The sequence below is a fragment of the Pseudophryne corroboree genome, chromosome 1, assembly GCF_028390025.1.
Source record: "Pseudophryne corroboree isolate aPseCor3 chromosome 1, aPseCor3.hap2, whole genome shotgun sequence".
Classification (NCBI taxonomy): Eukaryota; Metazoa; Chordata; class Amphibia; order Anura; family Myobatrachidae; genus Pseudophryne; species Pseudophryne corroboree.
In genome coordinates this window covers 1,068,170,655-1,068,186,371 of record NC_086444.1, presented here as the reverse complement: position 1 = coordinate 1,068,186,371, position 15,717 = coordinate 1,068,170,655, and the positions used below count along the sequence as shown (strand labels likewise).

Below are 15,717 nucleotides of genomic sequence, written 5' to 3'. Positions count from 1 at the left end.
GTTTACATGTATTACATGCCATTTTTCCACATCTATGAAATCCTGGCGGTCTAACAGGAAGCCAGGTGTTCTCCACTACAGGTTGTTCTTGTCTACGTTCAAAATGGCTAGAAACCAATTTTGATTTTAGATTTTCAGATCTTCTAAAGATTATTGTACCATTTAGATCTACCACATCCTTTAAAACTCTATCCATTTTGAGGAGTTCTGAATTTTTCTTAATAATTCGTTTTATTTCATAGGCACAGCTGTTATACTTTGTCGTGAATAGGGCTGATCTTCCCTCCTCTAGACTTGTTATTTCAACATCCCTTTTATTTTTCCGTTCCACAGTTAGAAGTTGCCCTCTATCCAATTTTCTGACATCATTCATAGCACTTTGTATAATACCCCATGGATACCCCTGTTCCAAAAATGATTCAATCATAGTCTGTGCCTGTTTTTCAAACACTTCTTCTGTTGAACAATTCCGCTTAAGTCTAATCAACTGTCCCTTCGGAATATTGTTCTTCCAACTTTTTGCATGTGAACTTCTATAATTAAGATATCTACTTTGGTCCACTTGTTTTATATATGTGGCAGTTTTTAATCTATCTCCCTCAACTGATATCGCAATGTCCAGAAAATTAATGTGATCTTTATTAGATGTAGATGTGAATTTGAGGCCATACTTATTATTATTCATGTATGTGAGGAATAAATCAATTGAATGTGCATCCCCATCCCAAATGAAAAATAAGTCATCTATATATCTACCGTATAGGACGAGGTTCGCTCCGAACTCCCCACCCCATATCATCTCCTCCTCAAACTGACCCATATAGAGGTTCGCGAAGCTCGGAGCGAACCTCGTCCCCATCGCGGTCCCCCGTGTTTGTAAATACGTGCAATTATCAAAAAGAAAACAATTGTGTTCTAAAATAAATTTTATCGATTTTAATATGAAGTCACGTAGGGAGTCCGTCATATCTACATCTTTATCCAGATAATATTTGGTTGTTTTAATACCCAAATCATGCGGAATGTTTGAGTATAACGCTTCTACGTCGCATGTCAACAGAGTGTACTTTTGTTTCCACTCCATTGCTTTGATTAGGTTTAAAAAATCTTTTGTATCTTTAATATATGACCTCAGACTCCCCACGTGACCCTGCAAATAAAAATCAACAAATGATGACAAATTATTTGTTAGTGAACCCACACCAGAAATTATAGGGCGCCCAGGGGGTGATTGAAGTGATTTATGAAGTTTCGGTAAATAATAAAACGTGGGTGTGACGGGATGTAAATTATATAAAAAGTGAAAAGTTTCCTTGGAGATTGCGCCACTACCAAGGGCCATATCCAACATATCCTTCAGATCTTTCTGATATAGGGCGGTGGGATCACGATCCAACTTGACGTAAAAGTTCTTGTTATTTAGTTGCCTCTGAGCCTCATGTATGTAATCCAATACATCAAGGATCACGATCCCACCGCCCTTATCTGCTGGTTTAATAATTATTTCTTTATCAGAATACAGTATTTTTAGGGCTTTTCTCTCTCCTTTACTCAGATTGTCTCTGTATTTTCTTTTTTCAGCCCTTTCACACATTAATTTAAACTGTTCTAGGGTACTAGTATAAAAGCTCTCAATATAAGGTCCCTTATATTGCAGTGGGTAGAACTCTGATTTCATTTTAAATCTGTTCACTCTTCTCGTGTCATATATTTTCTCATAGTCATCTTGTTGGTCAGGAGTATCTTCAAGAGACTCCAAAATATTAAGAGCTTCCTGATCCTCACCATCCAAAATTATTGGATTTCCTGACATTTTATATTTTTTCATTGTTTTTAAGGCAAAATACCTTTTTCTGCTCAATGTCCTTGTATATTTATTTAAATCCACGAATAGAGTGAACAGATTTGGTCGGGATACAGGGGCAAAATTTAAACCCTTTTCTAAAAGGAGAATTTGATCTTTACTAAGTTTTTTTGAGGATAGGTTAAAAATACCTTTACCTGTTCCTTCCTCCTTTATCTGACGCAAATACTTTTTGTGGGATTTCCCCCTCCCTCCTCTCGATCCTCTTGTTCTCTTTCTCTTAGCCTTTTGGTTTGTCCCATATTGGTTTCTCGGGACATGAGGTGGCGTCTTTCTAAAAAAGGGAGATTCCCAGGTGATTCGGGGTCTTCGTCAGTTTCTGATTTTCTGTATCTGAACCTATTCCTATTTCTCCTTTCTATTGGGCTATAATCATGTTTTGGGGTTTGTTCAAGGGGTTCATATCTATTGCGGGCAATAAATGTCCTGGGTTTTTGTTCCCAGTTTTCTATTTCTCCCCGGCCATATGTATGAGACCCTTCCCCTTGTCCTCTTTTCTTATTTTTATACTGTATATTTGAATATCTTTGGAATTTAACAGTTTTTCTCTCCCTTTGAGGGGTATAGAAACTATTGTTTCTCTGTTTTCTATTATATTCCCTTACTTCTCCTTTTTCATAGTCTCCTAGATCTCTATTCATTTTATGTTCCTTTCTCATAATTAGGGTTTGTTCGAATTCTTCAATTTTTTTATTTACCTTTGTGTCTCTTATTTTGTATTCTGGATTAGTTTCATATGCTTTTAAAAGGTTCTGTATTTGCTCTATTTCTGTCTGTAGGGCTTGTACCTTTCCTTCTCTATATCTAATTAGCAATCTCATTAGATTCTTAGAACATGCATCTAAAATCTGGTTCCAATCTGTTGTGAACTTAGTATCTTCCCCAAATGTGGGGTTCTTTAAGATTCTAAGTCCCCTCGGTATCAGATCACCATCTATATATTTTTGTAGGGTGATCTGGTCCCACCAGTGTCTCGTTTCATCATTACATAGATTTTCTAATTTATTAAATAGTCTGTGCATATCTCCTATGTCATTATCTTCTACATTGGCAATATTGCTAGAACCTATCCCTTTAAGGTATGAATTTCTTCTTTCCAACCTTTCAGAAAGGCATTTTAAAGATGCCATTTTATTTTTTAATACAGTACTATAATTTATGTCGCCCAAAAAAATTTTTTTTTTTTTTTTTTAAAGAAATTGGTATATTTATCAATTTATTTGATTAGCAGCCAGGGATGAGTAATAAAACTGAAAAAGACAAGGATAGAATTTTTCCCGGCGCCAACCAAATACCCAGGTTTTATATAGACAGAATTGTCGCAGCCTTCATATAATTAAGGGATACTCTACCCTTATAGAAACAATAAAACACAGAAAGATTTGAAAGCGCTGACACTCTGTATATATGTATATATAAAATATATTTATTTATTTTAACTTGAGTTTCTTAATTCCACACCATAAAATACAAAAAATATAAAATCAGCAATACATTTAAAAACACAATTTATCCATATAGTAAACCATGTATATAACCCTCTTTTCTGGTCCCTAGAGACTGATAGCAACTACTGGTTACTTTATTCTCAACACTATTGTGTCAATTAAGTCTCTGTGGAACAGAAAAGCTCCTTATTCCCTGCAGCACAATATCTTTACTCACTTTGTAACTATTTGTACAGGACAGAAACACATATAAGGTTTCCAATTATTCTTATTAGAACACCATAACACTCCTTTTTTATAATAACATTCTAAGGTCCACAATATGAAGATTTCCTTTGCTTGGTAATTGAATTTTGTTTAACGTTCTGACGCCAGATTTTAATCAGGAGAATGAACTGCAGTATGTTGGAGTCTTTGATTCAAAGATTAAACAGCGTGCACGCTGCTAGGGTATTTCAACTGTCTCCCAGCACAAGCAAAAGTCAATTGCACATAAGATGTTGAAACATGGCCATGTATAGATTAAGCAACAACTTTACCCCTCTTGGTGTCCGTGGAGAATTATCACTGGTCAGTAGAACTCCCGGCTCTGGTAGCTAAATTCCATTTACTTGAGCCAAGTCTGGAGATCCAAATCCAGTTCCACGTGGGTACACAAGGCTTACAAGGATAGCCGTTAATTGTGTTTGCTGATGCTGCTAAAACGCATTTCTCCGCCTCACATCACCATCGGCGGCTTCATCAGTTAGTAAGTGTCCAAGGTGTCCTGGAGATCTTTTTATTTCAAATTTTCGCGGTGCGCGCATGCGCACATCCGCTGCGTTTCAAACCTCGTTCTTATTGTTGTTACCCTCTGTCCGACCTCTATTCACCTGGATACACGCCAACACCTGAGTCCGTTTTTACATACGTTGGATCACTATTGCACAGCTATATTGAGATCTATAATTTCAGACCTTATTTGCATTTATAACACAGACTCCTCATTATCATCAATAGTCTTTCATAATAAGAACAAGTTAGTATCATCGGAACCACCTCTTATAAATACTTTCATTATTACACTTTCATATATATATTTTTTTTTTTAAACTCAATTACCAATTAAATACCTGGGTAACATAGTATCTATATTACACTAATCCATTCATTACATTTCATCCTATAAATATACCATTAATAAACCCTTATTTATATTAGTACTGTTAGTTATTTATTTACTAGTTGGCTAATCATAGTTTATGTTCTTTTATATCTATATTTTTATTTTTATTTATATTTTTGTTTTGAGACACACTTCTTTATAATGTTATTTATAACCCCTACTAGTGTTTTTTTATATTTATATTAACTAGTTTATTTCATTTATTTATTTTATGTATATAATCTAATTAATTTAATTAATTTTGGATATCACAGATTTATATCTGTGTGCCAATCGATCTCATTCGGCATTTATCCATAGATATCATCTAGGAGAAAAAGGAGACTCAAACCTACTACTACATACCCCCCAAGATTTTTAGCTACTATCTCTCCTTATGGAGAGATAGATTTACTATAAAGATTCCCCATCATCTTCGGTTTTTTTCTATCAGATCTTCCATTCCCATGATAGGAATAGAAATGAGATGATCTTATACTCGAAAGTGAGATACTCTAATAACTTACCCTATTTTGACCCCCTGTATAGAAAATCCTCAAACCATAATTTTCATCTGTGTACTATAGATCCCACTTAGTCCTTTACCATAAGCATTCACTAGCAGTGAATACTATCTCTAACACATATAAACTCCTTGTTGTTTTTATTTATGTCTTCATTGTCCCCCATTATTTTATTTTATCTTTTCCGGTGACCCCGATAAACGTCTCAAGTCACCGAGATTGCATCTCAAAGAGGACAATGAAAACATAAATATATTAATATCCATATTATTTAAGGGGCTCCTCCTACTAATTATGTTTATCCCAGAATTTTTATCTTCCCAATGGATCTTACTTTCATAATGATATCTTATATGTTGTTAAGTTCTACTGTATCATTAAGTCCATTTGGGAACATAGTATTTAGCCTAAAAATCCAGAATGCTTCCCGTCGGCATAATTGACCAAACCTATCCCCCCCTCTACTAGTAGATTTTATCTGTTCAATCCCTTTAATTTTGATATCTTTAAATGTAGAATAAGAACAGTGTGCAGTGTGGCTGGAAAGCGGATGTGTTTTAATCCCTTTGTTGATGTTCCTCCAATGTTCCATGAATCTTATATTTAATGTACGTGTAGTGCGACCTACATATTGCTTTCCACAGCCACACTGCACAATGTACATAACATAAGTGGACCTACAATTAATAAATTGTTTAATTTGAAAAACTTCTCCACTCTGATTAGATATGAAATTTATTTCTTTTTTATTTGTATGTTTACATGTATTACATGCCATTTTTCCACATCTAAGAAATCCTGGCGGTCTAACAGGAAGCCAGGTGTTCTCCACTACAGGTTGTTCTTGTCTACGTTCAAAATGGCTAGAAAATTTGAAATAAAAAGATCTCCAGGACACCTTGGACACTTACTAACTGATGAAGCCGCCGATGGTGATGTGAGGCGGAGAAACGCGTTTTAGCAGCATCAGCAAACACAATTAACGGCTATCCTTGTAAGCCTTGTGTACCCACGTGGAACTGGATTTGGATCTCCAGACTTGGCTCAAGTAAATGGAATTTAGCTACCAGAGCCGGGAGTTCTACAGACCAGTGATAATTCTCCACGGACACCAAGAGGGGTAAAGTTGTTGCTTAATCTATACATGGCCATGTTTCAACATCTTATGTGCAATTGACTTTTGCTTGTGCTGGGAGACAGTTGAAATACCCTAGCAGCGTGCACGCTGTTTAATCTTTGAATCAAAGACTCCAACATACTGCAGTTCATTCTCCTGATTAAAATCTGGCGTCAGAACGTTAAACAAAATTCAATTACCAAGCAAAGGAAATCTTCATATTGTGGACCTTAGAATGTTATTATAAAAAAGGAGTGTTATGGTGTTCTAATAAGAATAATTGGAAACCTTATATGTGTTTCTGTCCTGTACAAATAGTTACAAAGTGAGTAAAGATATTGTGCTGCAGGGAATAAGGAGCTTTTCTGTTCCACAGAGACTTAATTGACACAATAGTGTTGAGAATAAAGTAACCAGTAGTTGCTATCAGTCTCTAGGGACCAGAAAAGAGGGTTATATACATGGTTTACTATATGGATAAATTGTGTTTTTAAATGTATTGCTGATTTTATATTTTTTGTATTTTATGGTGTGGAATTAAGAAACTCAAGTTAAAATAAATAAATATATTTTATATATACATATATACAGAGTGTCAGCGCTTTCAAATCTTTCTGTGTCTTAAAATATTTATATGCATACTAGGGTCTCAATCTCTGCTGATAAGGTACCTGTCCACGCTGCCACAGCGCTATAAACCCATGCCGACACAATCGCCGGTCTGGGTAGTATACTAGAATGTGCACGCTATCTGCAGGATCCCTGAGAATAGCTAGTGCAAACAGGACACCCAAGGGGAAGATTCTCAACACATCCTGGCCCTAGTGGGGAAAGGATACAGCCTGAGAATTCTCTTGTGGGAAGCTGCCGTCTCTTGTCTGGAGATTCCCGCTCTTTTTCCTCATGAGAGGAGGGAAATTTCTTACCCTTAACATGTGTACTCTCGTGTCAGGGACAGATGAGTCATCAGTGATATGCAAATCATCTTTTATTCCAATAATCATATATTGAATATCTTTTAGCCCTCTTGGCTGTAACTTTGCATTATCGTAGTCGACAGTGGAGTTAAACTCCGTGTCGATACTTTGTTATTTTGGATAGTGAACATAGAGAGACTCTGAAGGACTCTGTGACATAGGGACAGACCAGGGTAGATTTCCTTTCTGTTCCCTAACCTTTTGTGCAATAATTTTACCCCAGCACTTACACATATCCAAACAGGTGTCGGCGTTGTTTGACGGAGACACCCTCCCACACACTTATCCGCTCTATCACCTCCTTAGAGGAGCCTTTTACCTCAGACATGTCGACACACGCGTACCGACACACCACACACACAGGGGATGCTCTATTTGAAGACAGTTCCCCCACCAGGCCCTTTGGAGAGACAGAGAGAGAGTATGCCAGCACACACCCAGTGGCGGATCTAGACTTAACTTTTAGGGGGGGCGGTTTAAGAATTATAACTCCTCCCCCTAATCATAGCCCCTCCCACTTAGTAATACCCTTCCCGTTCGCTTCTAAAATTTCCTATTGTTGCCATTACTAATAAAATTTTGCCAGTTAGTGGAGAGAACCCTGCGCACTGGTGATACAGACTGGCGAATCGCCATTCCTTCCATCAGAGGTGGTAGAGGCTAAGACACTAGGGCAATTTAAATATGCATGGGATAGACATAAGGATATTCTTACAAAGAAATAAGGATCACATAAGGTTAGAGATAAAAATAATGTAAAAAAAAAAAAAAAAGGGCCAGACTAGATGGGCCAAGTGGTTCTTATCTGCCGACAAATACTGTTTCAACAGCACACAGATTGAGCCGAAATTCACATTATAGCACACTGAATGAGCCGTAATTCACATTATAGCACACTGAATGAGCCGTAATTCACATTATAGCACACTGAATGAGCCGTAATTCACATTATAGCACACTGAATGAGCCGAAATTCACATTATAGCACAGTGAATGAGCCGAAATTCACATCATAGCACACTGAATGAGCCGAAATTCACATCGTAGCACACTGAATGAGCTGAAATTCACATTGTAGCACACTGAATGAGCCGAAATTCACATCGTAGCACACTGAATGAGACAAAATTCACATTATAGCAAGCAGAATGAGCCAAAATTCACATTATAGCACGCTGAATGAGCCGAAATTCACATTATAGCACACTGAATGAGCCAAAATTCACATTATAGCACGCAGAATGAGCCAAAATTCACATTATAGCACGCTGAATGAGCCGAAATTCACATTATAGCAAGCAGAATGAGCCAAAATTCACATTATAGAACGCTGAATGAGCCAAAATTCACAATATAGCAAGCAGAATGAGCCAAAATTTACATTATAGAACGCTGAATGAGCCAACATTCACAATATAGCAAGCAGAATGAGCCAAAATTCACAATATAGCAAGCAGAATGAGCCAAAATTCACATTATAGAACGCTGAATGAGCCAAAATTCACAATATAGCAAGCAGAATGAGCCAAAATTCACATTATAGAACGCTGAATGAGCCAAAATTCACAATATAGCAAGCAGAATGAGCCAAAATTCACAATATAGCACACTGAATTAGGCAAAATAATGCAGGGACATAATGCAGGGAGAAGAGGGGGGAGAAATGGGACACAGGGGACACCCCTCCCCCCCACCACCACACAGACACACACGAGACACCTACTCATAGATGGCACACACTGGAGGCCGGGTCCCGCCGCGTTATTGGGAACTGGTGGAGAGCGGTGCAGCGCGGCGGGGGACGAGGAGAGAGAGAGCGTCCTAACGCGCGTACAGGGAGGAGGGGGCGTGGTCAGAACAGAAGCTGCTGTACGCGCGAGGACGCTCTCTCTCTCCTTGTCCCCCGCCGCGCTGCACCGCTCTCCACCAGTTCCCAATACCACGGCGGGACCCGGCCTCCATCCTGGTGGCGGTATATCTAGGGGGGGGCGTTCGCCCTAATCGCCCCCCGCTAAATCCGCCACTGCACACACCACAGCGCTATATAATACAGGGATGTACACTATACTGAGTGATTTTTCCCCTATAGCAGCTTATATACACAGTTTTGCGCCTAAATTTATGTGCCCCCCCTCTCTTTTTTACCCTTTGTGTACCAGGATACTGCAGGGGAGAGCCTGGGGAGCTTCCTTCCAGCTGAGCTGTGAAGAGAAAATGGCGCCGGTGTGCTGAGGAAGAAGGCCCGGCCCCCGCAGCGGCGGGCTTCTGTCCTTTTATGTACTTTAATGGCGGGGGTTAATGCACATATACAGTTTATCAGACTGTATTATGTGCTTTTCGCCAAGTAAGGTAATCTAATTGCTGCCCAGGGCGCCCCCCCCCCAGCGCCCTGCACCCATCAGTGACCGGAGTGTGTGGTGTGCTAAGGGAGCAATGGCGCACAGCTGCAGTGCTGTGCGCTACCTTAATGAAGACCGGAGTCTTCAGCCGCCGATTTTCAACTTCTCTTCGTTCTTCTGGCTCTGCAAGGGGGACGGCGGCGCGGCTCCGGGACCGGACGACCGAGGACTGGGCCTGTGTTCGATCCCTCTGGAGCTAATGGTGTCCAGTAGCCTTAGAAGCCCAAGCTAGCTGCAAGCAGGTAGGTTCGCTTCTCTCCCCTCAGTCCCACATAGCAGTGAGTCTGTTGCCAGCAGATCTCACTGAAAATAAAAAACCTAACAAATACTTATTTTCTAGGAAGCTCAGGAGAGCCCCTAGGGTGCATCCAGCTCTGGCCGGGCACAGATACTAACTGAGGTCTGGAGGAGGGGCATAGAGGGAGGAGCCAGTGCACACCAGATATAGTACCTAATCTTTCTTTTAAGAGTGCCCAGTCTCCTGCGGAGCCCGTCTATACCCCATGGTCCTTACGGAGTACCCAGCATCCACTAGGACGTCAGAGAAAAGGGCCTACGTTCTCCTTCTTTAACATTTTACTTTTTATGTATTTATAAAACTTTTTAGGGTTGCTTTTACTCTCTATAGCGATTTTTTTTCTGTTTATAATTTTAGCTGCCCTTATCGCTTTTTACATTTTTTATTGCATTCCTTGTAATACCGGAATGACTCCTCCCCTCCATTAGATTTAAATGTTTTGAAAGCACGCTTCTTATTAGCCATTGCTTCCTTGACCTCCTTATTAAGCTACATTGGTTTTTGTTTAGTACTCCTGCGTTTACTGCTCATGGGAATGAATTTGTGAATATTGTTTTCAAGCAACCCTTTTAAAGCATCCCACATTTCCGATGTGTCCTTGCCTTGAAACAAAACTTCCCAGTCAATGTCGTTTAGTGCCCGTCTCAGCATGTTGAAGTTAGCTTTTCTAAAGTTAAATGTTTTGGTCGCAGTCATTTATTTCTGTTTATTTTGGGTTATGACACCAATTGACTGTCCTCTCTGTGCTGGATACAATTGTGTCATTGTGTTGTTTTGAAGAACCCCAAAAATGAACACCTATGTCTGGCAACATAAAAACAGAACTGAAAATCACAGGAGGAGGCCAGACGGAGTAATATCAGTATATTTTATACATTTTACTAGAAGTTGTTTTCAATAAATTAAGTAAAAGTGGCCTGAAGGTGGAAAGAACTCTGAGATTAATGCAAACAGCAGTGCTTCACCTACAATGTTAGCGGTCCAAAAAGAACGTAACAAAACGTATTGTTTACAGCAATAAACATCAGAAACCATTAATATCCATAAATATACACAATATGGGCGATATTATCATGCCCAATCTCCTTTCAGATTTAGCTGTGTAAAGGGGTGGGTGCCCTTGTTACCCCGGGGGTAGTAAGCTGAAATGATTATACCACGCCCGTCAGCAGAAACAGAATGGGTGTGGAAGGGAGTGAAAAGAATTGAATACCGCCCGATGAATGTTATTGTTCAGTGCTTATTAAATATGCCTGTATGAATTTGGGTGGTCATTCCGAGTTTTTGCTGCTGCTGCGATTAATAGTTCACGAATATGGGGGAGTGTATTTTAGCTTAGCAGGGCTGCGATCACTTGTGCAGCCCTGCTAAGCTATAAAAAATTCAAGCAGAAGTAGAGCAGCCCTGGACTTACTTACCCTGTGCGATGGATCCAGCGATGATGGCCCCGGCTTTGACTTCACTCCTCCGCCTCCGTTGTCCTGGACACGCCTGCGTTTTACTCACCACTCCCCGAAAACGGTCTCCAGCGGTCCGGATCCGCCCATCCACGCCTCCTTCCTGTCAATCTTCTTAGCGGTCGCCGCTGCGATCGCTTACTTCGGTAGCCGCGACGTAACCGGCGAACGTCGCGCACGCGCACAGCGGACACCGCACATGCGCATTCCGCACCCGTTCGCACCACAGCGAAAAAAACGCTGCGTGCGAACAGGTCAGAATGACCCCATTTGTCATAAACGTCCATAGTTTAGTGAATGAGTGGCATAGCAACAAAATAAGATGACTTAAAATATGAATACAGGTTGAGTATCCCATATCCAAATATTCCGAAATACGGAATATTCCGAAATACGGAATTTTTTGAGTGAGAGTGAGATAGTGAAACCTTTGTTTTCTGATGGCTCAATGTACACACACTTTGTTTAATGCACAAAGTTATAAAAAATATTGGCTAAAATGACCTTCAGGCTGTGTATATAAGGTGTGTATGAAACATAAATGCATTCTGTGCTTAGACTTAGGTCCCATCACCATGATATCTCATTATGGTATGCAATTATTCCAAAATACGGAAAAATCCCATATCCAAAATACTTCTGGTCCCAAGCATTTTGAATAAGGGATACTCAACCTGTATCTGTTTACAGATTCATATAAAAATATAGGGACAGATACAGAGATTAACACAGTTACTCCAACTCAGTTGAAAGCATAAATGCATCTGATATGTAGATGACTCGGCATCACGCACACTTGTGTACGCCTGGTTCCGAAGTATGCCCAGCACAGAAATGCATGCGATATGCTCTGCAAATGGACTTGGGATCATCTCTGTATCAGTCGCATAGTAACTGCTGAATGTACTTCTTGTTATCTCATAATAATAATAATTTTATTTATATAGCGCTCTTTCTCCAATAGGACTCAAGGCGCTTAACAGATACATAGCATAATATAGTACCGAAAATAATGAAGTACAGAATAGTTTTTCATAAAATACAGAAGCATATAGATACTAAAGGGACAATTATGGGAATGCTTGGGTAAACAGGAAAGTCTTGAATCTACTTTTGAAGGATTCTATAGTTGGGGCCTCTCATGGTGATTTCATTGATGACATTCAGTCTAGGGTAGAATATGCTGCTCCTTGTCAAAAGTAATTGATAACAAAACGAAGACTGAAGAGGGACATTGGAGTCCACTTTGTTTTTCACTAATGTAAAGTTTTATAGTGAAATCCATAATGTAATATTTTATAGTCAAAGTTCCAATCCATTATACTTATCAGCTGTGCATAAAACTGTGAAAGGCCATATGGAAGCCTCCTGTAAACCAATGACAGTGACGTCTGGATAGCAATATTACTTAAACTAGGCATACACTATACAATTATCTGCCAGATCTGGTTGGTTGCAATGAAAATCTGGTAATGGATGAGAGCAAATGACAATCAACAACGTGTTCCCAAACACTGGAAAGTATACAAAACCTGTCAATCACACACATTTGTTAAATCACAGATTTAACTGATGTGTCTACATGGCAGGTTTTGTCAGTTATCCAGTGTTTGGGAGCAAATGGTTGATTGTTGTTTGCTCTTATCTATAACTAGATTTTTATTCCAACTAGTCAGATCTGGTAGATAATCTGCCAGATAATTGTAGTGTATGTCCAGTTTACAGTAGAAGCATAGGCGTACGCACGGGGGGTGCCTGGTGCGCACAGGAATCCCCTAATGTCGGGCACCTCCCGCACCTCACGCCTGCTACGATCCGATCATCGGTCTGTGTACAGTAGTACTGATAGCGATGATCGGATAACCTCCTGCATCACTCGCTGCCCTGACTTACAGTCAGTCACCCCCTCCCGCTGCGCTGCCGCCGCCGGTCAGACTCCGGCACAGCTGAACTGTCACTCAGCTTCTTCTTCGTGGTTGGGTGGCTGGCCGCACAGCCCACCCACCGTAATGGTCCAACTGCCTCGCGATGTGACGTCAGCACATCACACAGCGCGCCCTCCCTCCCCGCCCGGCGCTGTCTCCCCGGCTCCCACCCGCGCAATCAAAGCCACCCCTCCAGGTGAGCTATTTATTGAAAGTGCACTTTCAATAAATAACTCACCCGGAGGGGTGGCTTTTATGCACGATACAAGTCTGTGAGTGACACCTGTTTTGGTTGATTTTATATATATATATATATAAAACACTTATGCGTACTCCAGTCGTGCACCCCCTAATAAAATGTGGGGCGCATGCCTATGAGTAGAAGGAACAATCAGAAAGACATTTGCCTCTTATGACTGGATCATGAACTTTGGGAAACTGCATGGGAAGATAAGATCATTCTCTTATGTGGTACCTGAGATCACCCAACCTATTTCTCACACTTCCAACAAAAGAAGATTTGAGCATTAATATAAGACATGAATTACTGTGCTTAAATGTCACCAACCCTGCTGATTACAGCGAGTGCATGTATTTATAGATATATTCATAGATCCATCTCCTGTAGTTCTACAGTCTTTGCTGGATGAGAACTCCATTGTACGAACACAAAGGTGTTACAGTGCTTGCTTTATACATGGAGTATGTATGTTCTATGTATAACTACAACTCTTGTGCCGGCTGATTGATGAGCTATTTAATTCAGCACACAAAAGCTAAATATTAACAATATATACTTTCTAATATTAGATAGATAGATAGATAGATAGATAGATAGATAGATAGATAGATAGATAGATAGATAGATAGATAGATAGAGTCCCTTCCCTTACTTCTCATATCAAACATTAATAATGGGAAATGGGAAGAAATGCATGCAGAGCTACATCTATGGAGGGGGATGCGTATAAGATGCCGGCTGCTGGGCTCCCAGTAGTTGGAATTCCGACGCCGGAATTCGAAAACCCATCAAAATACAAAAATACAGACAGCGGAATCCCGTCAGGATCAGGAGACTGATGTTGGTATCCTGACATCGTGCATACTGAACGGATGTATAGTGGGCTGATTAGGGTTAGGCTGCGAGCGGGACGGGTGGAGGCATTAGGTTAGGCTGTGGGAAGGGAGGGTTAGGGGAGAGGGGGAACATACTTGCATTGCCCCAGTCGGGATTTAACACTTTGGGATTCCGGCTTCGGCATTGTGACCGCCAGCATCTCCACCGGTGGTCAATCACACTGATTCCCTGTGGGGAACTACTACAGCCATTAGGGACGCCATATAATTTGGTGATTCAGCACATCCATACAAACCACATTTATTTTCCGTTTTCCGACTAGTCCCTCTGCAATGAATAGAACCTCCTGAAATCATCACAGGTATTTGGAAAAGCCATTTACTACCAACTAGTATTTCAGAGAAATTTACAGCAACAACTACCACCAGCTAACAACTTGTCACCTCTTGCATGTAGTAATATCGGGAAGTTGTCACACAGTATATCAGTGTATCTCTGGTTACATGTGTCTGATCTCCCTGCCAGTGTCAGCGTTTATCAGTATCCCTACCGCAGTGATAACAGATCGCCCCCTCCCCGCAGAGAGTACAGGCAGCGCTGGTAGAGGCGGTGTACTGTACCTGGCTGGCGAGTCTCCGACCAGGGTGCCGGCGGCTGGGCTGCAGAGGCTGCTGGTGCTGCTGCTGGCCTGGCACGGAAGTGTGTGTGGCAGGGACTGCTGGGGGCAGGTACTCAGCGTCTCAGCACTGTCACCATAGGCTCAGGCACGCCCTCTGAGGAAAAGGAATATATATATATAGGAGTACAGTATTAAACTATTACTGATCTGAGCTCTCACTCCCAGCGCCTGGCGGATGTCACATTACTTCCTACCCACTGACTGGTACTCACATGCCACCGCTGTAATGCTGCTCTGTCAGTGGACAGGTTCTCTGCACATGGAAACTTCAGGGGTCATGCTGCTTTATCTACTGTCATTCGCTATTTAACTGATCGGTGTCCTTTATGCAAAGCAGGTGTGAGAACTAAGCTCACATATTACAGCAACAGGTGCTGCTGCGAATGACTATAAGGAAATACGATGTTGCACAATGCAGGAAAGGACTGCGGGTTTGTGCGGTACGCTAGCGCCACCTAGCGGTGTTGCAGGGGTATTGGGGGTCATTCTGGCTTGATCGCACGCTGCAGTTTATCGCAGCGCAGCGATCGGCCCGGTGCATGATCCCCCCTGCGCAATGTGTCCTTTCACACGGCACGGCCGACGGAAATATCCACTGCATGGTCAGGCTGCCGGGGCGGGGCCGTGCCGTCTTTGTAGGCAGTGAACCGTGTGTGTGAATGGGAGCTTTCACACACAACAGGGTTTTTTCCAAGCCGTATCTGGTGCTATACATGCGCACAGCATTACACACGGCTCAAAGCCGTTGTGTGTGAAAGACTCTGCCGGATGGCAAAAAGCCGGACAAAGTTTGTCCGGCTTTTTGCC

The 15,717-nt window shown here is 41.1% G+C and overlaps 1 protein-coding gene across 2 annotated transcripts in view; it reads right to left on the bottom strand.

The window, feature by feature from the left end:
• The window catches only part of TEC (tec protein tyrosine kinase), a 309,465-nt gene extending 294,152 nt beyond the window's left edge, over positions 1 to 15,313 (bottom strand). For both annotated transcript variants that reach the window (XM_063920970.1, XM_063920969.1), the window contains exons 1-2: positions 15,123 to 15,313; positions 14,852 to 15,004 (exon numbers count right to left, since the gene is read on the bottom strand). The gene's annotated coding sequence lies outside the window, so the exon portion shown is untranslated. The remainder of the gene's footprint in view (positions 1 to 14,851; positions 15,005 to 15,122) is intronic.
• Between the last annotated feature and the right edge of the window lie 404 nt (positions 15,314 to 15,717).